Below are 26,785 nucleotides of genomic sequence, written 5' to 3' on the forward strand. Positions count from 1 at the left end.
GACGTTCACCTTTGATGTTTGGGGTTCCCGGTTCGATCCCACCCTACACGAAGTGAAACTTGTGGTGTACAAACAATATGGGTATGGGTTCTTTTGGGGTTCCCCTGTTTCCTCCCACTTTCTTCATTCCACTATTTCATTCGTTTATCATTATCATCGTCTCCGTTAGCCTAGTCGTCATAATAGTGGGACGTAAACTCAAAGATGTTGTTTCATTTTTATAAACACTAGGCTCTCACTAACAAGACATAAGAACATATTATATTACATGAAACATTTTTTTTTTGTATATCAAGAACCAAACTTTGTTCAACAATGAAACATGTAACTATACAATGGAAACAAAATTGTTTGATAATTTCTTTCACTTTTAACATAAGAGTTCTGGACGGTAGAGAAAAGATACACAGCCGAATATCTGTATGTGTGAAAAAGGATTTCATTTTTCGTAACGACTTATTCCAAAAGTTTATTTGCCAACGTATACATATAATTCTTAGAATGTAGGCCAATAATTTTAGATTGCAATCATTCTCATGGACATTCAGATGCGGTATTATACGTGAGAACCAATTTACTTTTTTTTGGACACTATTCTCTGTTGTGTTCCTTATAGAAATGTTGGAATATATATTTTACGAAATACTTCATTTGCAGCATAAATGTTTATTACTATTTAATAATTCCCAAACTGCTTTATCTTCATTACATTTATTATTTAGGCTACATTTTTTACGGAGTTCGTAGTGGAATTCATTAATTGAAGTTGGAATTTAGACGTAGATAGAAATATATATTAGAAGTTCAGATTAAAACAGTGTAAGATATATAGAGGCCTTACTTTTTAGTAGTAGAAAATGGATCGATCTGAGCCGTAATAGAACAACTCAGGAGCCCCTGGGAAATCGAGCACCTTGAACCGTTGACCCACGGTCTTTTACGACCTCCATTTTAGGGGTGTATTTGTTCCCTTTCATGAGCACTTTTAGGGGTGTACTCGTTAGCTTTTACGACCTCCATTTCAGCGGGTGTACTCGTTCCCTTTTATGATCACTTTTTCCACCCGTTATTTTATCCATAGCAGAGACTAGGAACACATAGGAGAGCAGATAATCTTTTATGAGTACATTTTAAGGAGTGGACTCGTTCCCTTTTATGATCACTTTTTCCACCCGTATTTGAACATAACAGATAATAGATAAGACTACGTAACATAGCAGTTCCAACCCTTATTTTAACATAAGACTACGAACACCCTGAACCGTCCAGCCATGCTCTTTTACGACTTCCAGTTTAGGGGTGTACTCGTTCTCTTTTATGAGCCCATTTTAGGGTGTATTCGTTCTCTTTTATGAGCACTTTTTTCAACCCCTATTTTAACATAGCAGAAATTACATAAGACTACGAACACATAGCAGAGCAGAGAATACATAAGACTACGAAACATAGCAGGGGTTTATTCGTTCTCTTTTATGGTGCCTTTTTCAACCTCAGACAATTAATACCTATGTAACATAGTAAACGGGGTGTACATAAGACTACGAAAAATAGTAGGGCTGTATTCGTTCCACCCATATTTAAACATAGCAAAACTACTAAAAGAGTGTAGCTTATTTTTCAACCCTCACTTTAACATAGCACATAGTACATAAGACTATGTAACATAGCAGAGAAAAGAATACAAAAGATTCATTCCCTTTTATGAGCATTTTTTTCAACCTAGCAGACAATGAATACCAATCAAACATAGCAAAGTGGGATACATAAGACTACGAACACACAACTATTTAACATAGTAGAGCTGTATTCGTTCTACTACTATTTAAACATAGGAAAACTAATAAAAGAGCATGTCTTATTTTCCAACCTCTATTTTAACGTAGCAGAAATTACTTAACATAGTAGAATTGTCTTTTATTAGTCGTTGTCTTTTATGAGACCATTTTAGGGGTTTATTCGTTCTCTTTTATGAGCATTTTTTTCAACCCGTATTTTACCATAGCAGATCCATAACAATTCTTCCAACGGTCTATTTAACATAGCACATATTACATAAAACTATGTAACATACCAGAGCCAATACAAGAGTATGACCACTTTTTTCAACCCTATTTTAACATAGCACATATTACATAAGACTACGAAGGAGAGCAGAGAATACATAAGACTACGTAACATAGCAGGGGTGTATTCATTCCCTTTTATGAGCATTTCTTCAACCACTATTTTTAACTAAAAACATAGCAGACAATGAATATCTATCTAACATAGCAAAGGGGATGTGAACACACAACTATTTAACATGGCACTGATTAAATAAACACATTCGTTCCCAACCCCTAATATAACATAGCGGAAATGACACAAGCACGTCCCCAAACTACTGACCATCGTGAACAGAGGTCAAACTCAAAAACAGAGCCACATTTAGTAATATGTGATCAAAGACCACATGCCCCAAAAGGGTTGACCATCGAGGTCAAAGGTCAAAATACTTAAAAACTAACAACTCGGAAACGGAACCACATATTGAGATGGTGTTTCTACATTTAGTAATAGTTCATAAACTAGTACAGGTTTCAAAAATAATAACCATCGAGGTGAAAGGACAAAATAATCAAAACCTAATAACTCGGAAATGGAGCCACATATTGAGATGCTGTTTTCACATTTTATAATTGGTTATCAACTACTACAAGTTCCAAAAATAATGACCATCGAAATCAAAAGTCAAATACTTAAAACCTAATAACTCGGAAACGGAGCCACATATTGAGATGAAGTTCCCACATTTAGTAATTAGTCATCAATTACTACAAGCTCCAAAAAAGGTCAATCGAGGTCAAAGATCAAAATACTTAAAACCTAATAACTTGTAAACTGAACCACATATTGAGATGGCGTTTTCACATTTAATAACTGGTCATCAACTACTACAAATTTCAAAAAATAATGACAATCGAGGTCAAAGATCAAATACTTAAAACCTAATAACTCGGAAACGGAGCCACATATTGAGATGGCGTTTCCACATTTAGTAATTGGTCATCAATTACTACAACTTCCAAAATAATGACCATCGAGGTCAAAGGTCAAAATACTTAAAACCAAATAACTGGGAAACGGAGCCACATATTAGGATGACGTTTCCTCATTGAGTAACAGATCATCAACTACATGTACGAAAGTATTGACTATTGAGGTCAAAAGGTCAAATAGCTCGTAACAGAGCAATGGATAAATTTGTGTGATGTATTCAATTTTGTACCAAGCAAAAAAAGTGAAAAAGGAATAAATTTGAGTGGCTTAATTACTTTTGTATTAATGAGAAAGAAATCAAAGAAACACAATTTAAACTAGCGCAGAATTTCTGTACCTTTTGGGGCTATTCAAATAAACGCAAAAATTAACTTGGATGGAGTGTTTATTTTTCTACTAACAAGAAAGAAAGCAAAGATATGCCATATTAACTAGCTGAGAACTATTTATTACATATGCCATATTAACTCTTGGACTATTTAAACAAACGAAGACATAAATTTAAGTGATCTATTCCATTTTGTACCAATTAGAAATACCCTTTTAACTTGCTCAGAATTTATAAAAAAGAAGATGGTCCATTTTAACTATTTAAATAAACGAAGGAATATATTTGAGTGGTCGTTTCAATTTTATACCAATGAGAAATGTCATTTTTATCTAGCTTAGAATTTTTAGTGCATGTTGTATTATAGAAACAAATTTGTACTAACCAGAAAAAGGGAAAACGGACTCAGAATTTATGTATAACCTTTGTAATGCTCAAATAAACGAACGAATAAATTTAAGTGTCCTACTTTTATAAAAACGAAAAGTTCCAGTTTACCTAATTCAGCATCTTATACCTATTTGAAATTTTTAATAAACAAAGAAGGTCCATTTCAACAAGTTCAATATTTTATATCTTTTGTGTCATTTAAAAAATAAATTAATATATATTGGAGTGTCTGTCCTATTTCTTTTGTACCAACGATAAAAAAGCGAAGAAGAACCATTTTTAACTGGTTTAGAATCTTATACCTGTTGTAAAATTTGTGCCAAACCGAAAAAAAGCAAAAAATGCCATTTAACTAACTAATAATTTATGTGCTACACAAATAAACAAAGATGTGATAACCTAAAAGAAGCGAAGAAGGTCCATTTTAACTAACTGAAAATATTATATCTTGTACTACTTAAATAAACGAAGGAATATATTTGAGTGGTCTATTCAATTTGACACCAACGAGGAATGCCATTTTAACTAACTCAGGATTTTATACCTTTTTGTGCTATTTAAATAAACGAAGAAAGCGAAGGAGGACCATTTTAACTAACTCAGAATTTTATATCTTTTGTAGTACTCAAATAAACGAAGGAATAAATTTGTGTGATTTTTTCAGTTCTGTAGCAACGAGAAATGTCATTTTAACTAACTCAGCGTTCTATTTGAATAAGTAACAGGCCATCAACAACTACATGTACCAAAAGTACTTACCATCGAGGTCAAAGATCCGAATAACTAGTAAACGGAGCCAGCAAGAAATTTTGTACCAAGCAGTAACGAGAAAAAATCAAAGAAACGCCATTTTAACTAGCTCAGAATTTCTGTACCTTTTGGGTTATTGAAACAAATGAAAACATGATTTTGGATGGAGTATTTTTTGTACTAACGAGAAAGAAAGGAAAGGTATGCAATTTTAAATAGCTAAAAATTTTATATCATTTAGGATAAATTAGATTGACCTATTCAATTTTCTACCAACTACAACTGCCATTTTAACTAGCTCAAAATTTATTTACCTTTTTGTGCTAACCTAAGAAAGGCGAAGAAGGTCGATTTTAACTTCTGAGAATTTTATGTCGTCTTGTACTATTTAAATAAACGAAGAAATATATTTGAGTGGTCTATTCAATTTTGTAATAACGAGAAATACGATTTTAAACTATTTTGTACTATTTAAATAAAAAATGATATATTTCTACTACCCAGCAAAAGCGAAGAACATTTGTACTGCTCAAATAAACGAATGCATAAATTTGGGTGTCCTACTTTTATACCAACGAGAAAAAATGAACGTCCATTTTAACTAGCTGAGTATTTTATACCATTTTGTACTATTTAAACAAACGAAGGGGTAACTTTCGAGTGAGCTTCTTAATTTTGTAGCAAGAAGAAAAAGCGAAGAAGGGCCATATTTTATATCATTTTGTACGAACCAGAAGAAAAGTGAAGAATGAATAAAATTTGAGTGGACCATTTCCTTATGAACCAACTGGAAAAAGTGAAGGGCCATTATAGCTTTTGTTTTATTCAAATAAACGAAGGAATAAATTTTTGCTTACCAGCAAACTCGAAGAAGGTTCATTTTAAAAAACTCAGCATTTTATACCTTTTTTGCCATTTAAATACGGGTGTCCTTTTTCCTTTTGTACCAACGAGAATTACCATTTTTAACTGGCTTAGAATTTTATACCTTTTTGTAATATTTAAACAAACGAAGGGTTAAATTTGTACCAAATAGAAAAAAGCTACACAAATAAACAAAGCAATCAATTGGAACTAACCAGAAAAGGCGAAGAAATACCATTTTTAACTAGCTCAGAATGGCTAGCGTCATAATTCAATGTTAACTTAATTGTGTAGAACAGACTCCATAGCAATTAGCGCTATAAAGAAAACTGATGAATGACGACGAATCATGGCAATAAATAAAGAAAGAACAAACAGCATACTTGGGCATTTTGGATCACAGTACTGATGGAGGAAAAGGCAGAAGAAGAGATCATATCAAAGTAAAAAATCAGCTCACCAAGGAAAAGTTTTGAAAGTTCCATGTTGGACTCCAGCTATAGAAAAGTGCTGAATTATTAGCTGTGAACAGTTTTATTCAACTCTATTGCTGCAGATGGTTAACTTTCTCAATATTAATGCTCTTTAAATAAAATAAAAAAGGAACGGTACAAACGAGTTACCTAACATTTGTATTGTTAGAGTAGTGAGGGTCCTAAGATACAGTGTATTGAGCGCAAATTTGTTTGTTATATAACATAGGGCACCTTGTGGAAGGCAAACGGCTATTGACATTATTTTATGTGTAATTTCAAAGCTACTTATATAGTGCATTTTTTACGTCACGGGAAAGGCAATGCTACTTCAAAGTTACCCCTTTTTTAGGCGACACAATAATATACAAAATATTACAAAACCTAGTACCACAAAAATAGAACACTCAAATATCTTCCTTCGTTTATTTTACTGCTCTTCTGACTGGTACAAAACTGTAATAGATTACCCAAACTTATTCCTTCGTTTATTTGAGTAGTACAAAATGGTACAGAATTATTTTGCTAGTTAAACTGTATCTTGTTCGTTCTCTTTTTCGTAGTTGGTCAAACGAATAGGTAACACAAATTTATTCCTTCGTTTATTTGAGTAGTATAGCATGGTCTAGAAATTCTGAGCTAGTTAAAAATGGTATTTCTTCGCCTTTTCTGGTTAGTACAAATTGATTGTTTTGTTTATTTGTGTAGCTTTTTTCTATTTGGTACAAATTTAACCCTTCGTTTGTTTAAATATTACAAAAAGGTATAAAATTCTAAGCCAGTTAAAAATGGTTATTCTCGTTGGTACAAAAGGAAAAATGACACCTGTATTTAAATGGCACAAAAAGGTATAAAATGCTGAGTTTTTTAAAAATGAACCTTCCTCGAGTTTGCTGGTAAGCAAAAATTTATTCCTTCGTTTATTTGAATAAAACAAAAGCTATAATGGCCCTTCACTTTTTCCAGTTGGTACATAAGGAAATGGTCCACTCAAATTTTATTCATTCTTCACTTTTCTTCTGGTTCGTACAAAATGATATAAAATATGGCCCTTCTTCGCTTTTTCTTCTTGCTACAAAATTAAGAAGCTCACTCGAAAGTTATCCCTTCGTTTGTTTAAATAGTACAAAATGGTATAAAATACTCAGCTAGTTAAAATGGACGTTCATTTTTTCTCGTTGGTATAAAAGTAGGACACCCAAATTTATGCGTTCGTTTATTTGAGCAGTACAAAACTTTAATCTTTGCTTTCTTTCTTGTTAGTAGAAAAATAAACACTCCATCCAAATTAATTTTTGCGTTTATTTGAATGGCCCCAAAAGGTACAGAAATTCTTCGCTAGTTTAAATTGTGTTTCTTTGATTTCTTTCTCATTAATACAAAAGTAAATAAGCCACTCAAATTTATTCCTTCTTCTATTTTTTTTTGCTTGCTACAAAATTGAATACATCACACAGATTTATCCGTTGCTCTGTTACGAGTTATTTGACCTTTTGACCTCAATAGTCAATACTTTCGTACATGTAGTTGATGATCTGTTACTAAATGAGGAGACGTCATCTCAATATGTGGCTCCGTTTCCGAGTTATTAGGTTTTAAGTATTTTGACCTTTGACCTCGATGGTCATTATTTTGGAAGTTGTAGTAATTGATGACCAATTACTAAATGTGGAAACGCCATCTCAATATGTGGCCCCGTTTCCGAGTTATTAGGTTTTAAGTATTTGATCTTTGACCTCGATTGTCATTATTTTTTCAAATTTGTAGTAGTTGATGACCGGTTATTAAATGTGGAAACACCATCTCAATATGTGGCTCAGTTTTCGAGCTATTAGGTTTTAAGTATTTTGATCTTTAACCTCGATAGTCATTATTTTGGAACTTGTATTAACCTTCCAATAGTCGCGCCGCGGTCTAAAGCACCGCAGGGAAATTATTTTCTATCGTGTGCCCATTCTGTTTGTCCGACAGACTCCTCTGTCTAGCTAATCTCTCCCCTCATCTTCCCGAACATTCCTGCTCAATCACTCCGTTATCCGTTGTTTAGTTTAACCACTAGTTATTGTTTAGTGATTCTGCGGTGCTTTCCACCGCGCGCGACTAACCGTGTAATGTTTTTTCTCAGTGTTTCGCTCTGTACGTGACCTTTGTTTTGGAGATGTTTTAAGTATAAATATTATTATAATCGACGGAAGAGTGGTCGACAGAGTTAACAAACTGATAACAAGTGTGAAAAAAGAGAAAATGAGAAATGAACAGCTTAAAAGAACGAAGGGAAATGTAAGGAATGTACTATTTGGATAAATCAGCCGAAGTGGTCTCGTGGAATCTTTGTCTGAGGAGGATCATAACAAATATATATATATATATATATATATATATATATATATATATATATATATATAAGTGAGTAAACACGAAAGGTGAAGTGAGGAGTCTGCGAGTGAGTCTGAAGATCTTAAACCCAGAAATAACCAGGGATTCCCCGAATGTAGTTAGAGCAGGAGAGGATGAAATAAGCGACGACGAAGTATAGAACAGTGTAAATTTGAAGATAACCTAAAATGTAGTGCTGTGTAGGTGAAGTTAAAAAAAAAAACATGTCCGTAAAATAATTCAATGTAAATTTGATTTGATTTCAATTTAGCGCCCCTTTCAGCATCAAGGCTATGTAAGACATGGACCTACTGCTTAACGTGGGATCCGAACCACAAGCGCTCCCACTGGGAATCTAACCCGGAAGTCCCACGCCAAAGGCGTGTATGCTAACCGCTTAGCTACTAGTGAGCTCTAATTGAATGTAAAATGCGCTGTGAAGCTTTGTTTTAGTGTTATGTTTATATAGTATTTATTTTACTAATATACTATTGCATTTCTAATTTTAGACGAACCAAAGAGTTGACAAAAACAAAAGATCATCATCAGATTTAGAATTTTCAATAAAACCAGTGCATAGCTATCTATCTAAAGAAATATGTAACGAAAAATACATTTTATTCCAAATAAGAAGTAAAAAAAACAGTATATGTCTAATTGTAGGTTCCTCTAATAGTTATTACTCTAAAACTTATTATCCTCCTGACGCCCAGAGGAAATCGCCTACATGAAGGAGGAGGAATTTTAACTGCTGTCCAATTGCACAACATAAGGCGCTTTTCTGCTATTGTTTATCTGCGGAAGTAAATTATGAAGTGTAGAAATTACCCTACAAAAGGTTTCAACTCAGCAATGTTCGAGATATCCGCAAGAAGCAACGGGTAAATGTAGTCATTTTTGTAGAGCCGGCTCTACGCGGGGTGTCAGGAGGTTATAAGAATAAAAATGTTATTCCCTCTTAATCAGAAAATATGCAAAATTACGTTTCTGATACAAGAAAAATGTTTAAAACGATATTTGCAACACACTATATTCGTGCGGTCCTTTTGACCGCACGCGACTACTCGCGTTACTTTTTCAGCGCGACTTCTCGAGGATTAAGTGATGACCAATTACTAAATGTGGAAACGCCATCTCAATATGTGGCTCCGTTTCCGAGTTATTAGGTTTCAAGTATTTGATCTCTGAACTCGATGGTAATTATTTTTTGAAATTTGTAGTAGTTGATGACCGGTTATTAAATGTGGAAACACCATCTCAATATGTGGCTCAGTTTTCAAGTTATTAGGTTTTAAGTATTTTGATCTTTGACCTCGAATGACCTTTTTTGGAGCTTGTAGTAATTGATGACTAATTACTAAATGTGGGACTTCATCTCAATATGTGGCTCCGTTTCCGAGTTATTGGGTTATATGTATTTGACCTTTGATTTCGATGGTCATTATTTTTGGAACTTGTAGTAGTTGATAACCAATTATAAAATGTGAAAACAGCATCTCAATATGTGGCTCCATTTCCGAGTTATTAGGTTTTGATTATTTTTTCCTTTCACCTCGATGGTTATAATTTTTTAAACTTGTACTAGTTTATGAACTATTACTAAATGTGGAAATACCATCTCAATATGTGGTTCCGTTTCCGAGTTGTTAGGTTTTAAGTATTTTGACCTGCGACCTCGATGGTCTATATATTTGGAGCTTGTAGTAGTTGATGAACTATTACTAAATGTGGAAACACCGCCACAATATGTTACTCCTTTTCCGAGTTATTGGGGTTTAAATATTTGACCTTTGACCTCGATGGTCAACGCTTTTGGGACATGTGGTCTTTGATGACCTATTACTAAATGTGGCCCTGTTTTTGAGTTATACCTCTCTTCTCGATGGTCGGTAGTTTGGAGTCTTGCTTGTGTCATTTCCGCTATGTTAATTTAGGAGTTGGGAACGAATGTTTTTTATGTAATCTGTCCTATTTTAAATAGTTGTGTCATCACACCTCTTTTGCTATGTTAGAGAGATATTCATTGTCTGCTATGTTTTTAGTTAAAAATAGTGGTTGAAGAAATGCTCATAAAAGGGAATTAATACACCGCTGCAATGTTACGTAGTCTTATGTATTCTCTGCTCTGTTATGTGTTCGTAGTCTTATGTAATATGTGCTATGTTAAAATAGGGTTGAAAAATTTGGTCATACTCTTGTATTGGCTCTGGTATGTTACATAGTCTTATGTAATATGTGCTATGTTAAATAGACCGTTGGAAGAATTGTTATGGATCTGCTATGTTAAAATAGGCGTTGTAAAAAGTGCTCATAAAAGAGAACGAATACATCCTTAAAATGGGCTCATAAAATTGAACGAAGTGTTATATAATTTCTACTATGTTAAGTACTTTCTGCTATGTTAAAATAGGGGTTGCAAAATAGGGCATATTCTTGCATTTGCTCTCCAATATTTCATAGTCTTACGTAATATGTGCTATGTTAAAATAGTGGTTGGAAAATAAGCCATACTCTTTTAGTAGTTTTGCTATGTTTTAATAGGGGTGGAACGAATACAGCCCTACTACTTTTCGTAGTCTTTTGTACACCCCGTTTGCTATGTTACATAGGTATTAATTGTCTGAGGTTGATAAAGTCACCATAAAATAGAACGAATAAACCCCTGCTATGTTTCGTAGTCTTATGTATTCTCTGCTCTGCTATGTGTTCGTAGTCTTATGTAATTTCTGCTATGTTAAAATAGGGGTTGAAAAAAGAGCTCATAAAAGAGAACGAATACACTCCTAAAATGGGCTCATAAAAGAGAACGAGTACACCCCTAAACTGGAAGTCGTAAAAGAGCATGGCTGGACGGTTCAGGGTGTTCGTAGTCTTATGTTAAAATAAGGGTTGGAACTGCTATATTACGTAGTCTTACCTGTTATCTGCTATGTTCAAATACGGGTGGAAAAAGTGATCATAAAAGGGAACGAGTCCACCCCTTAAAATGTACTCATAAAAGATTATCTTCTCTGCTATGTGTTCGTAGTCTCTGCTATGGATAAAATAAGGGGTGGAAAAAGTGATCATAAAAGGGAACAAGTACACCCGCTGAAATGGAGGTCGTAAAAGGGAACGAGTACACCCCCTAAAAGTGCTCATAGAAGGGAACAAATACACCCCTAAAATGGAAGTCGTGAAAGACCGTGGGTCGGCGAGTTAAGATGCTCGATTTCCCAGGGTCTCCTGAGTTGTTCTATTATGGCCCAGATCGATCAATTTTCTACTACTCTTTTTAAAATAAACCACATTAGGGAGTTATTAAAAAGTTGGTGCTGAACTCAATTAACGACTCTATAATCTTGTTTTGGAAAGAAAGCTTGAATTCTTTTTTGTCATAACTTTTGCTTTCACCTCTTGAAATTTTCAATAGCCAAAGAAGTACAATAATCTTTATATAGGACCTTTTGACATAATCTTCATAAAACCGAGTAGTTTGACACTAAAAGGAATTAAATTTTAACTTTTCTAAAAGCAAGAATTTTTAATGAACATTTTAGACCTTCAATTAGATACCAACTTGTTGGAAGTAAAACACTGCATGAGTGCGTTTCGCATCTCAATTTTTTTGTTAGTGCTGCTCTCTATTTAAAAAAATGCTGTGTTCGCATAATACAGAAGTGTGTGTGTGTGCTTGTTACATCAGAACTGCTCATATATTTTTTGTGGTTATTTCTAGTGTAAAAACCTCACGCTGAGGTTTCCTGTGTTAATAAATATTCATGTAACAAAGACTGTAGTCTGCCATAATTTTTGTTTTTAGAGGTTATGGGCAAAGGCCACGAAGTGCATTGCGCAAAGTTAACTGTTATCTTTGTAGTTTTCTTAACGTGAAAAATGGCTTCTTCGAGTGACTTTAAATTAACTTTGGAAAAACTTGAAGGACCTGATGATTGGGCTAAGTGGAAATGACTGATGAATATGGTGTTACGTGCACACGGACTAGAAGCCATTGTTGATGACACAAGGAAATGTAATTATAGAATTAATAAATGATGCAACTCAAGCACAAAAGCTGGCGTTCACCGCGTGGCAGAAGGACGATGAAAGGGCAGCAAGCATTATTGCGAGTGCGTTAATTAAACCTGTCACGGAGCTCGTGTTAACGTGCAATCATTCAAAAGAACTATAGGACAAACTGTGTGCCCGTTTCGAGCGCAGTAGTACACAAAGGTTAAATATGCTGATTGAGTCATTTTTTCGTGTTCGGCGGGATGACAAAGAAGATATCAGCATGCATGTGGTAAAACTGCAAAAACTTTTTGTCGGTTTGAATGATGAACTGACAAAACACGGTGAGAATACGTTATCAGAACGCATGCTAAACGGTCGGATCTTATCCACGTTGGGTAAGGAATATGACAGTTTTAAAGATTTGTGGGACGCTATTCCAGCTGATGAACAAAAACTTAATTTGCTGATTCAAATGTTGTGTGCGATCGAGTTACGTGAGATGCAGAATGACCAAACTGTAACCGACTCCAAAGCTTTTTTTGTGAGCAGTGAACGCGGTAAAACTAAGTTCTCAAACTCTGAGAAGGACAACTCGAAGAAAACCGGTAAAAGTGACCTGAGTCTTCAAAGAAGAAGTTCCCTTGTAAAAAGTGTAAGGAACTAGGACACTGGGGAGCCGAATGTCCACAGAAGAAATCTGTGCCTAGTAACGTTGCTTTCCTATGTGCTATGGGCGCGTCAGAGACAAATTACGTCAGTGCAGATAAATGGGTTTGTGATAGCGGTGCATCAAAATATCTGACATCTAATAAACAATATTTTTCGTCATACACAAACTTTTCTGTTCCTGAAATAATTTCGTTGGGAAAACAAAATGTTGTTATGAAGGCTTATTGAAAAGGGACACTCAAGATTCAAATACTTAATGATGATGTGTGGTATGATGCTGAAATGACTGATGTGTTGTATGTTCCTGATGCTAGTGCGGATTTATTTTCTGTGAAAGCAGCTGCACAAAATGGGTATAGTACGACGTGGACAGTGAAGGTGTTACTATCCGTGATGTAAACACTGGCAATATTGTGATGAATGGATGTGTTGGAAACGGACTGTATATTTTAAATATGCGTGTTGTAAAGCCAGAACAAGCTGTTGAAGTGCATTTGGTTACCCCTAGTGACACACTTACAGGTGTATCATGAGCGTTTTGCTCACCAAAATAAAAAGCATGTGAAACAGGTATTAAAACAAAGGAACATTGATGTGGATCAGGGCAGTGAACAATTTTGTGATGGGTGTGCTTTAGGTAAAATGCATGGGTTGCCATTTAAGCCAAGAGTCTACAGAGCCGAGAAGGTTGGTGAAATTATTCATGCAGATGTTAATGGACCAATGAACATTACATCTATAGGCGGAGCACGGTATTATGTTTGTTTTAAAGATGACTTTGGTCGATTTCGTATACTGTTTTTTCTAAAGCATAAAAGCGAAGTTTCGGATGTTCTCGAAATTTTTTTAAACGAAGCACGTACAAAAGGTCATGTCGTAAAATATTGCAGGTGTGATGGGGGAAAAGAATTTGACAACAAAAAGGTTGCAGAATTATTGGGTGTCAGTAGTATTGAGTATCAGTAGTATTGAGTGTCAGATTACTCCACCTTATACGCCTGAACAAAATTGAGCTGCTGAACGGGAGAACCGTACAGTTGTCGAAGCAGCTCGTTCTATGCTTAATCCTACGTATCTACCGAAAGCACTGTGGACTGAAGCTTGTAATACTGCAGCGTACATTTTAAATCGTACCGGTAAATCATTCATTGATGGTAAGGCACCGTATGAGTTGTGGTGCGGAAGAGAAGTTGGCAAGCTTAACCATTTGCGAATTTTTGGAGCACAGTGTTATGTTCATGTACCAATAACCTTTCGTTCTAAGTTTGATAATAAAAGTATTTCCGGTTATCTAGTTGGCTATGTCAATGACAAGGATGGTTATCGTATTTGGGTACCGTCACAAAAGAAAGTAGTTCTTAGTCATGACGTGAAATTTAAATCCGAGGTTGTGTGTAACCTGCGCAATGATGACCTAGTAATAGGAGGAACAATCGAAGCTGATAGCGACCAATGCAAGAAGAGCATCGATGTTACAGTAACGGAGAATGTGGAAAAGAGTGATCTGCAAACAAATGTTGATCAAGATAATGAAGTAGGACGAGAAGCAAACAATCCTGCATCCACATTCGAAGGAAGAGAAGGCTTACCAGCACAGAACAATGAAGACAATCAACGGCGCAGAAGTCAGCGAGGGAAGAGAAAACCGAAATGGTTGGACAGTGGCGAGTTTGTGTTACAAAATGAGGAACTTGTGTTCATGGCTGATTTTCAAACTAAGTATTGTTCAGATCCACAATCGTATTGTGATGCCATTTGATCTAGTGACAAACAAAAGTGGATGGAAGCTATTTGTGAGGAATTAGAATCACTGCGAGAAAATGAAACTTGGGACTTGGTTGATCTTCCATCTGGTGTACAAGTGTTGAAAAACCGTTGGGTTTTTTGTCGAAAGACGTCAAACGACGGTACGATTTGGTTCAAAGCTAGGTTAGTAGAGAAAGGCCTCGTGCAGAATGAAGGAATAGATTACGGTGAAACCTTTAGTCCCGTTGTTCGCTATGACACAATCAGAATGTTAGCATTGGCCGCAACAAGACAAATGAAATTAAAATAGTTCGATGTAAAAACTGCATTTCTGAACGGTACTTTTGAAGAAGATGTGTATTTGGAGCAACCGGAAGGTTTGGATGATGGTAGTGGTCGTGTATGTCACCTAAAAAGAAGCCTGTATGGGTTAAAACAAGCCCCAGGCTGTTGGAATAAAGGGTTCATTAAATTCATGACGGACACCGGTTTTGAGAATAGTTCAGCTGATCCGTGTCTTTTTTACCGGAAACAAGATGGATGCGAATTGTATGTTGCGCTTTACGTTGATGACGTACTTGTAATAGGAAGTAACGACAAAAATATTGACGGTTTCATCTATGAGTTACAACTTAAATTCAGAATCTCGATTGGCTCCTTGGAGAATTTTTTGGGAATGGAAATAAAATGTGCGAATGACGGATCAATCACTGTAAGTAAAGAAGCATATACCAACCGAATTTTGGCACAGTTTGGAATGTCTGACTGTAAGCCTGTTTCAACACCAGTTGGTCGGAAGGAAGGTAACAGCTCTGAAGATTTTACAGCAAAGGTTCCTTACCGTGAAGCGGTAGGTTGTCTTATTTACTTATCAATGGCAACTCGTCCCCACATTGCATTTGCTGTTGGTAAGGTCACACGAAAATTGAACAAGCCATCGGGATGTGATTGGGGCAATGTAAAACGAATTTTCAGATATTTGGAAGGTACTAAAGGTTTCGGTATTAAGTACAAGAAAGAACCTGCGGAACTGAAAGTTTTCAGTGATGCCGATTTTGCTGGGGATAAAAACACAAGACGTTCAACTACGGGTGTTTTTGCTACATTTGCTAATGGAGCCGTAACTTGGACAAGTCAGCTTCAGAAGGTAGCTGCGCTCTCTACTACAGAAGCAGAAATAATTGCTGCTAGTGAAGGGGCTAAGGAGCTGGTGTGGTTGAAGAGACTTGTAAGAGAACTGTCGCAGCTTTCAAATTTGAAATCTTCAAATACACTCTATGTGGACAATGCAAGTGCTGTGAAGTTGTGGAAAAATCCTGAATATCACAAACGATCAAATCATATTGAAGGCCGGCATTTTTATGTACGCGAACGAGCTTTGAACAATGATATTCAAGTCGAACACATTAGTGGAAATGATCAGTTAGCTGATCTTCTTACAAAACCTCTTGAACGTGTGCGATTTAACAAGTTGTGTGTAAATATTGGTATTCATTACATTAAATGTTTATAAATGCTGTGTTTTGAAGGAAGTGTTGGAAGTAAAACACTGCATAAGTACGTTTCGCATTTCAATTGTTTTTTGTTAGTGCTGTTCTCTATTAAGAAAATCTGCTGTGTTCGTATAATACAGAAGTGTGTGTGTGTGCTTGTTGCATCAGAACTGCTCATATATTTTTTGTGGTTATTTCTAGTGTAAAATACCTCACGCTGATGTTTCCTGTGTTAATAAATAGTCATGTAACAAAGATTGTAGTCTGCCATAATTTTTGCTTTTAGACTACTACTCTTATGCTAAGTATTATAGATTCCTCTATTCTACACACTTGTTTCCAAAAGCGATCAACCACTTAAGTAGTGCTACATGTATGCCTTCCGAATGCCGAATTCAACAAATTCGTGGAACACCTAGTATTACCTAAAAATCCCGGATGATTCTCGAAGAGGTGTTCTTTGCTTTAAGTCCTCCTAGCAATGCCTCAGATAAGATATCTACACAGATGAGAAAGTAACTAAACCAAGGATAAAGCCATTCTTTTATTTTATAGGCTCATTGACAATATCCCTTTCCCAAGAAGGGCGCATATAATAGTTTTAAGTAGACATTTTTTAATTACTGAAAATATTATAAATAAATAGTAACATTAATAATTTACATGAAAATGTATTGCATTGATGAAATATTATCTGCTATATGTTGCTCCAAAATTATTTTTCTCTTCCATTTTTCACGAGAGGCCCATAAGACCAAATATTATGAGTCTAAAAGCCATAGATTTGCCGTCCCTGGTCTTGTCTATATTGCACCATTGGTAAGCATCATTGAACACTGGTAGTAGGTATAAGAATGGAAAATATTTTCTAACTGTTGGGACATAAAAAATACTTACAAAGCTCCGACAGTTGGTATTGGATGATATTACACTCATGTGTAATGATCCACGAAACTGATCGCTCATAGCAAAAAAAAAAAAAATATATATCAGAGTAAGGTATCTTCAGGAAAGTAAACCGATATATTCTATATGTCCTGCGATGTACAATTCTCACTTTTTAGTGAAATACGGATAGTAGAATATCTTTATCGATATAGAAGGTTTTTAAATCAAGAAAAACAAATTTTGCAACAAATATCACCTGAGAGAGAAAGGAAGGAGCAAAAAAAAATGTTTTCATAGGGAAACTGTAGCTAGGAGACTCAGAAGTGAGACGTTCTGTATTACCAGCACTTAAAACGTAATTATGTACGTTTACCTATAAATACCAGCCAAATGAGAACAGTTGACAACGATATACTTGTCGAGTCACTTCTTTTGAATTGTAGGTAGACAGAAGCTAACGTATAGCAAGAATATTGCATTTTAAAGTGTTATTCGTAACAATATTATTTAAATAAGAGTTTCGGAGGAAAATACAACACTTCCCAGTTAAGGAAAAGGAACCGGTATACTGTTTTTTAATAAAGGATAATTTGTTTGCAAGTTTCATTTCAGAAAATTGAAAAATAAAAGTTGCTAAAAATATAATATAGAAATTATGTCTTAAGTATTTATTTAAATAAATGTTACATTTGAAAGGCTTAATATATTTTCTCAGTAAGTAACGGGTAAACAACGGAGAGTTATGCATTTCAACTTCTGTTAAAAATATAAAAATATGTATTTAAAATTTAGTATCAAATATAAAGCATATTACGAAGATTGCAACAAGAGCGACACGCATCTTCGGACGAAAATTGATGCCAAAAATCTGCTTAATAGACTTGGTTACTTTATATTTGAAACTATAATGTCTCTGACGTTCATAAATGACATATACTATACAGAATACACGCGCTGCAATCAGAGCCCCTATGTACCACTGCACTGAATCAACCAGGTTGAATATTTAACCATCCACAATCCCCAAGTGCTCATTTGAGTACATTCATTTTAATATTACGTAATATATGTTGTTTCATTTCAATCGCACTCTTACACGTTTTACTGCTCAACTACTCATTCGAGAACACATGTAATGCACTCTGGGTCATTACGATGGCGGGATTGCGCATAGATTGTGAGATTCAGAAATATTTCTGCAGCAGGAGATGAAAGGATTGAAGGCCTTGACAGAAAACGTGAGTATATTATTTTATTTACGTTCGGAATGATATAAAAATATCTTCTCGTAGTTTAACAGCAAGATCTTGAGAGAAAAACATTATTTGTTTTTCAGACGTTTTGTATATTTCAGAACTGAGTAAAAATTATCATGTACTCAGATGAGTACTTCGGGACTTATTTATACATATTATTCCCCTGTACTCATTTGTGTACTTTTCATACTATTAAATATTTTTTATCTTTTAAAGGCTATTTTAAGTTTTGTGTTGTTTCAACAGCATTTAGAGATAAATATGCATTAGACGCTGGATTAAGATTTGCAAAGAGCAGTTGAAATATAAATAATGTACACCCGCAGCGAAAACTCTTCGGACCTTAAGTGAAAGCTGTCGTAGTAGGAGATCTACTACTTGGTAATCTTGTATATGTTGCTGTTTTGTTTAGAACGCAGATTGTAACTGTATAGATGTATCAGGCAATAGTGTATTACTGCTGATAAGCGAGTTCATTTCATTTTGTATTGCTGGTTAACACATAAAGGATGACTTTCGGCCATAGTGTGTATTGCAAATTCATCTGCTTTTGTACGGTGCATTTTGTGTGCGATAATTTAGTACTGTATTTGTGTTGAGCATTTGTGATATGCTAGAAAGTACTGTAGCATTGCGGAAAATGCCGGCATCATTCCATGGCAAACTAAAACCGTCCCCATATAAACGGTATGCAAACGTACATGTCATGTAAAATCAGCCATAATGAAGATTCTGCCCATCTCGACTGAAGAAGAACCCTCGACTGAGAGCGGACGAGCTTCAAGAAATGCACCCGAGTCAGTTGGAACAGTAGGTATGCCAGAAATGTTTACCCGAGGGGGGGTTCTCAGGATAGTGATATAAATTTAAAAAAAAAACTCACAGAAAAGAGTATATTTTGTTACCCATTTATTGCAATACTACTACTACTACTACTACTACTACTACTAATAATAATAATAATAATAATAATATCAGCTCTTCACAGTGATAGGTTCAATAAAAGAAGTTCACATATTTGAGCATTTATTATTATTATTAAACTAAGTAATACAGTGAAACCTCTCAAAACGCACATCGGTGGAACCGATTACACTGTTCAACAAATTTTGATCGAAAGTGTGTAAATTCTTTGAAATTGCGATTTTTACATTCATTTAAGCATAATATGAAAGGAAATGATAATAGAAGAGTTTTCTTAGCTCAGATTGTGAAAAAAACGCCCTTGAACAACAGTAGCTGTATATATACAAATGTATTAATATTTATAGAACATTTAAGCAAAATCCTTGTAAAAACCTACATTTCACTTTTTTTTATCTATTTCACTGTGATGTGATAAGCTGGGGAGTTAAAAAGTACCCTAACCTATAGCTTTCTATATCCTTGAACTTCCTTTTTCAAAATTGCGCAAATACCAGTTTCACAGCGATACAGAAAATAAAGTAACCGTGGTCAAGTTAGACATTAACAATTCCGTAATATAAATCAGTATTAACATCAAAACATGAAAATATGTACAAATACCTTTTTGTGCAAGAACTACACTGCAATGTAGACAAAAGTTTCAAGTGATCCCTTGTACAGGATTATGTTTATTTTATTTTGAGCGTCTTCGCTTGGCTTGCCTTTTGTAGGTTACATCTGGAGCATCCCTTGCAATAGTCCAACAGTAGTTGGCCAATATGTTAGAACTCCACTTTCCCTCATATCTCTTGTCCATGGCTGCAATATCTTGATGGAAACGCTCACCATGTTCGTCACTTACTGCTCCACAAGCTTCGGGAAAGAAGTCTAGATGTGAATGAAGAAAGTGGAGTTTCAGAGACATATTGCAACCAAGACTTTCGTAGCACAATAACAACTTTGCTACCAGTTGTTTGTAATTTGTTGCTCGGTGTCTTCCCAAGAACTTTCCCACGCAGCTTTCTCCTCACCTTGGAGAATTTCGTCGAACTTGTGATCTTTGAATAGTTGACTAATCTGTGGTCCTATGAAAACACCCTCTTTAACTTTGGCATCACTTAATCGAGGGAATTGTCCTCGTAGGTACTTATAGGCCTCATCCTCTTGATTCATGCTCTTAACAAAACTTTTCATAGGACCTAATTTAATATGTAGAGGGGGAAGCAAAATTCGGTTACGATCTACCAGTGGTTCATACTGCACATTTTTCACTCCCGGCTGAAGAGTTTCTCTGGTACTCCAATCACTTTTGCGGTAATGAGATCTGCGATCTCTATTGTCCCATTCACATATAAAGCAACAATACTTTGTATACCCTAACTGCATACCTAGCAACAGTGCTATTACTTTAAGGTCACTACAAATGAGCCACTGAAAATCGTAATATGTAATGGCTTGAAGTAAACGTTTCAAGTTTTCATAAGGCTCCTTCATATGAACTGCGTAACCTATAGGAATTGAAGGAAGTTCATTTCCAATATGTGAAAGCACTGCCTTTAAACTCACCTTGGACGAATCTATAAAGAGCCTCCACTCCGTAGGTTCGTAATTAATTTTAAGTGCCTTGATGAGACCATTTACATCTGTACATGCCACAAGTGTGTCTTCCATGGTAAAACATGAAGTGGAAATCTTCTCCCTATTCCGATAGACTGAAATCTTTACTTTTTCCTGCAATAAATTCCATTGCTTTAAGCGTGACGCTAAAATTTCCGCTTTGCTTTTCGAGAGGTCCAAGTCTCTGATTAGACCACTTAGTTCCTCTTGAGTAAGTCTATGTGGTTCACATGGAGGTTCTTCTACAACAAACGTAGGATCCTTCGAAGTACTTGATTCAGGAGCTTCAACTTCTTGATCATCATCAGAAAAAAATCGTATTCTTTAAGTGGGTCAGGAATAGGTAGTCTTTCTCCATGTGGAACAGGGCGCATTGCAGAATGAATGTTAGGATAGATCAAGGCCCGCTTCTTCTTCGTGGAAATTCCCTTCTTGACAGAAGGAACCATACAAAAATAACACTCTCTGATGTGGTCGCTTGGCTCCCTCCAAATCATGGGCACTGAAAAAGGCATTGAGCGCCCCTTCCCATTAATCCAATTTCTTAGATTGGTGGCACAAGTGTTACAGACAATGTGGGGTGCCCTAGATTGATCTTGGTCTCCAATTTTACAACCAAAGTAATATTGATAGGCTTTTCTTATTAGTGGTGTTATAGTCTGCTTTTGTGAGGAAAATGTCACTTCCCCACACACGTAGCAGAAGCTATCCGCACTGTTTACACAATTTCGCGGCATTTTTGTTTATTGAAATCCTCAAAATGTCACTTGAAATAGTTCCGACAACTATTTAAAAATATACATTCGAAATACCAGTATTTTTGCGTACTTGTAGTTGTATTTTTATGTCCTGCACTACACAAACGTCACACCCAAAACGCTGATAACTGCACTAAACCTGTCTTTTCTAACAATAGCAGAACACTACTGAGATAAGGAACACAATGAAACCAAGCGTTCATATAGTTTCTCCAGTGTTGCCGGATCAGTGTAACATTTTACCCCAAACGAAGCGAATATATTAATTTTTAAAGCGTTATTATTAGACATGCCTGTAAAACGAAAAGTAGAGCTAATATTCGAAAATAACTTTCAAATTCGTGATCAGCACCACAAAATCAATCAAAAGAATTAGCTGATTTTGTTCAATTTACATTTTCGTTGTTGAACAGTGTTATTTGTCCGTAAATAAGAGATGTAACTAAAAGGAAGGTTGTCCCTCATAACACCATATCACACACATTTATGGCATGGAAGAATAAGAAAGCTTGTCGCCTTATGAAGGTGTCCACTATGTAGAGGTGCTCGTTAAGAGGGGTTTCACTGTATTAGGAATTAACCACCAATATTTTACCCAGTAATTACATGTGAATTGATTACATACGAATTATTGTAATTATTTTGCAAAATTCTGCCATTATTTCAATTTATTCACCCCCTGAATGTTTTAGTGGGTGATTTTTTTTCAAAAATATTAATTCCCTCGTCCCATGCTGAAATCACATTCATTTAGTAATTAATACTTGGATTAGTTGCAATTTCATTATTTTAATATTCTAACCCTGTTGTTAACGTTAATTGTTGTAATATTATTTGATCTCCGCTCCTGCCACTTCCTGGCTACGTCATTGGTTCTAAATATCTCTCATAAAAAATTATTCATTGATTTAATTGTTTTCCAGATATCCAGTTTTTCAATTTACAACTATTTTGTATCTATCTGTTTTGTCTTTTTTAATATAACCTAAATTTCATAATCCCAGCGCTCATAGTAGTTTGGTCTCTTGCAAATAGTTGAAAAGTGACCAAATCAAACGGAAAAGTGGCCAAAAGCACACGAAAAAGTGACCAAAATCTCATCATGCCCCTTTTTTACTTTGTCAATTTCTCCATCACTTCTCTCCTTGTTTGATGTTTTGTTTCTTCTTTTGAGCTTCCTCCTTTCTTAGGTTTTCTAAGTATGCTTGGTAGTTACGGTAAGCAGACTTAGCAGATGTAAAAAGCTTCTAAGTACGTGGAAGCAGTTCTGGCCTATTTCCGAATTTCTTCACCCTAGACATTATATTTTACTTCGCATTGAGAGTTCTCAAAGTTATGGAATATTCAAATTCCTCACCTACTCTTAAGAACATACAAGAAGAATAACACAAGACGAATATGATGAACCACACAACCACACACACACCCAACGTTGAGCGGAGCGTTAAATATTACGAGAGAAAACTAAAAGACTATTATGATAGAAGAAAGAATAGGCACAGAAGGGTTCTCAATCCCACCTTGAGATCTTAAGCAACCATCAACCACCCACTGTGCTTTAGAAAGAATAAAAGCTGAAGTGAGAATAAAGCTGAGTATTGCACATGTGGCAGCAAGTACTGAAGCTTTCAGAAGAGTAATGAGTAACATGTTTCTGCCTTTCTCCGTTTGTTTTCATATTTTTCCTAGAAAATTGCCAATGCAAAACATAAATGACATCAAAAAGTCACTTTACCTCCCAAAAATGTAACTTTTAGTGAGAATTTGAAAAAAAGTAACTTTTAGTGTCCAACTTGAAAAAAAGAAGTAAATTTTAGTTAAAAAAGTGACTCGCTATCAGCCCTGTTCCGCTCAATGAATTTACGTAAATAAAAATATACTTTACAAAAAATTAAGCTAGCGACAATTGCGTTCCGGCATAACACTAGACTCAGTCTAAAATATATATAATTCTTACTTCGATCGATCTCTTCATTTCTAAAAACGTTTTGACTACACACTTCTAACTTTCGTCCGTTCATACACCACTTCCGGAGCCACAGAGCGTTGGTGGGGGGGGGGGGGTGTCATGAATATGTTAGGAGAGGCCGAGTCATTAAAAATTCTCTTACAAATATATAAATTGTGCATTTTGTATTGAGGTCTGGAGGGGCCATGAAAAGTTTAGCGAGGGCCAGACCCCTTAGCCCCCCTCTGGTTACGGGTCTGTTGCAGAGTAACACTTACCAACTGAATCTGGTATAGGCTTATCACTATATTATGACTTTTTTCCTTATTGAGGAGGAGGTAGGTGAATGACCGCTCAAGACGTTGCCAATTTCAGTCATCTGCATCTGTCCATCAATCTCTTTCTCGGAAACAATCGCGGAGCCCAGGAGGGTAGGTATGAGCGGGTCTGTTTTGTCAATTGATCGAAACACCACCCGAAACAATGACGTCATGTGGTTCTCGAAGCCGTACATGAGAACGAGGTCGCTTCGTATTTTGAATTGAGTAGTATGCATACCTAACTACGGGCCCACTTTTCCCCTCAACCCCTAACTGCCAAAAATTACAAATCCACCACTAGCCATAGTACTCTAACCAATAAGAATGCACAAAGTAAATTGGGTAATTGCACTGCACATACGCTTTTATGACATTTAAAATCATAAAAACTTACATCTAAAAACTTACAATCTAAAACTATTTCTCTTCTATCTTATAATGCCCCCATGGTAGAGTATCTATCCCATTCTTTAAAACACATCTTTTATCATCCACACAACTTAAAGCTAACTTATTTACTTCTGTACTGTACAAATCGTGATTATAACTTCTAATCAAATTCATCTTCTTATAATATTCTTTTTGGCTAATCAAACAGTCCTTATATTCGTTGAATGAAAGTTCTTTATACACAACACTCTTCTTAACACCTTTAGCCTTCTTACAACACTTTTCTTTATCGAACTTACCTTTAAAGTCTTTATCTGTTAAATCTATTTGAGGTGCTTTTATACTGTACATCTTACTTCTTAAACCTACAAACTCTTCTATGATTGTACCTTTTATCTCATCCTTCATCTTACCAAGTATTTTCTTATTGATTTGCGGTATCTTATATTTGTTACCTTTAGGGTAGTCACTGGTGTCGAAGTAATCAATGTAGTTTTTCATGTCCTGTACACATCTTCTGTTTGAATATGGTATATATAGCTATCAGTATCTGTTTAACATATTTCTATTTTGTCTTGGTATTTTGGTTTCATCACATTGTAATGGAAGTCGTACATTAAATATTTCGATAGATCTAAGATACTCATTCCAACATATATTGGTTTATTGAAAGTTAATTTTGTTTTATTCATTATGATCGCACATAGATTCTCAGTATAATTAATTCTATCTTTAAAATTTGGTTTAGCAATTAGTTTTTCTACTCTTGTTGGATCACATTCTATTTTTATAGGTTTACATCTCTTTCTAATATTTTCCATAGTCTTTCCAAAAACTGAATTGTTCATGAGCTTATAGAAGTCTTTTTCAAAGTCATTTGTTGCTCTAGTTCTCATCTGCGTGTTTAAATCAATATATTTCTTTAACCAATCTGATTGTTCGAACTCTATTACTCGATGTATCTTGTTAAGTTTTAATCCAAGTGAAAGACATTGTTTTAGGTTTCGATAGTGAATTACATATTTTTCTTTGTCATATACGGTTGTTAAGAGTTTTGATTGTTTTGAACCAGGCGGACACATGTTTTGAGGTGCTAATGGGTAGCCTTTGTGATAGTCATGCAATTCTTTAGGATATTCAAGATCAACTTCTAATATGTAACCAGTATCAGAATCATCAGGAATATTTGTGAAATCTTTTTCTCTTATCTCATCTTCACTTAACCATCTGAATCCCTTATACGGCATATATTGACTCATTGCCCACCCATACAAGTTATTGGCATCTAGATACATTAAATAAGAATCTTCTTTATTGTTATTGTAATCTTCCATATACTTATTGTTTGCTTTCACATATCTTTTTGAGCATTGACTTATCCCGCCTCTTATACCTTTCTCTATCATCAATACCATATCGTAATCAGTTAGTAATTCTAGTTTTATATTTGTCATCTTTAACATTGCATCCCAAGCTAAACCTGGTGCTGTCATATACCAAGCTGGATCGAGACCATAAGCTTTAAGACATGTTTCTCTAAAGTTCTCAAACACATCTGCTAATAACAACACATCGGTTTTTATATATAAGTCATGGTATTGTCCGAGATTCTTAATTTTAAATGTTTTCCACACTTTCTTTGCATGCTTATAATCCTCATCACTTATATGTGTTTTGTTAAGCTTGTTGAAAAATGCTTTCTTTGGAGGTATTTTCTTCTGTTTAAACTTATTCCAATCACTAACATAATCGTACGGATAAACACCTTTTCTTGTTACAAGGTTAAATTGTTCTTCATCAGGATAGAAGTGTTGTGTGTGCACCATTTGTTCTCTCGTTAGGTTTGATGATAATTTGTCTAAACTACATGCCATAAATCTAAATGAATCTACGAATTTTAATTTGATAGTTCCAACTTTTTTACTGAATGATATTTAGCGTTGTTCGTTATTAGGTATTAATTCAATTTGTTCTTTATTACATCCTAGCTCTTTTATAAACAAGTGAGAGTCATATCCAGATAAGTTATGTATAATCACTGGTACGAACTTAGGTATTCTAACTTTTAAGTTACAGTTGTTACATAATGCAGCTACAAACTCTCCTGTTATATGATCGTGATGTTTAACTTTATGGTTTTCTGGTGTATATTTTACTTTACAGTAAGAGCAGGATTCGGATTGGTTGAACTCTTTTATCTGTTTACGTGTTAATGGTAATTCATTATTTTGACTATATATGTTTGATATTTGTTTAGCTTCTTTCTTTAACATTCTTATGAACTTTTTTGCTGCATCTTTACCTCTATACACAACAGGATTAATTTTACTTCCATCACTTTTTACAATATAGTAACAGAATCCAGATGGTTTGTGCTGTTGATATTTTTTGGTATATGACTCATCTTCTGGATAACATTGTTTACATCCCATAACCTTATGTAGCAGACATTCAAAATCAGCGTAAATCACAAATGGCATTTTCATTGTATATTGATAGTTCTGAAATTCAACATATGTATCTTTTGGTGGCATTTCTATCTTAACAGCTTCGTGAGTGGAACAATCTTTTTCGTGTTTAT

The sequence above is a fragment of the Thermobia domestica genome, chromosome 18 (genome assembly GCF_964235325.1).
Source record: "Thermobia domestica chromosome 18, izTheDome1.hap1.1, whole genome shotgun sequence".
Taxonomy (NCBI): Eukaryota; Metazoa; Arthropoda; class Insecta; order Zygentoma; family Lepismatidae; genus Thermobia; species Thermobia domestica.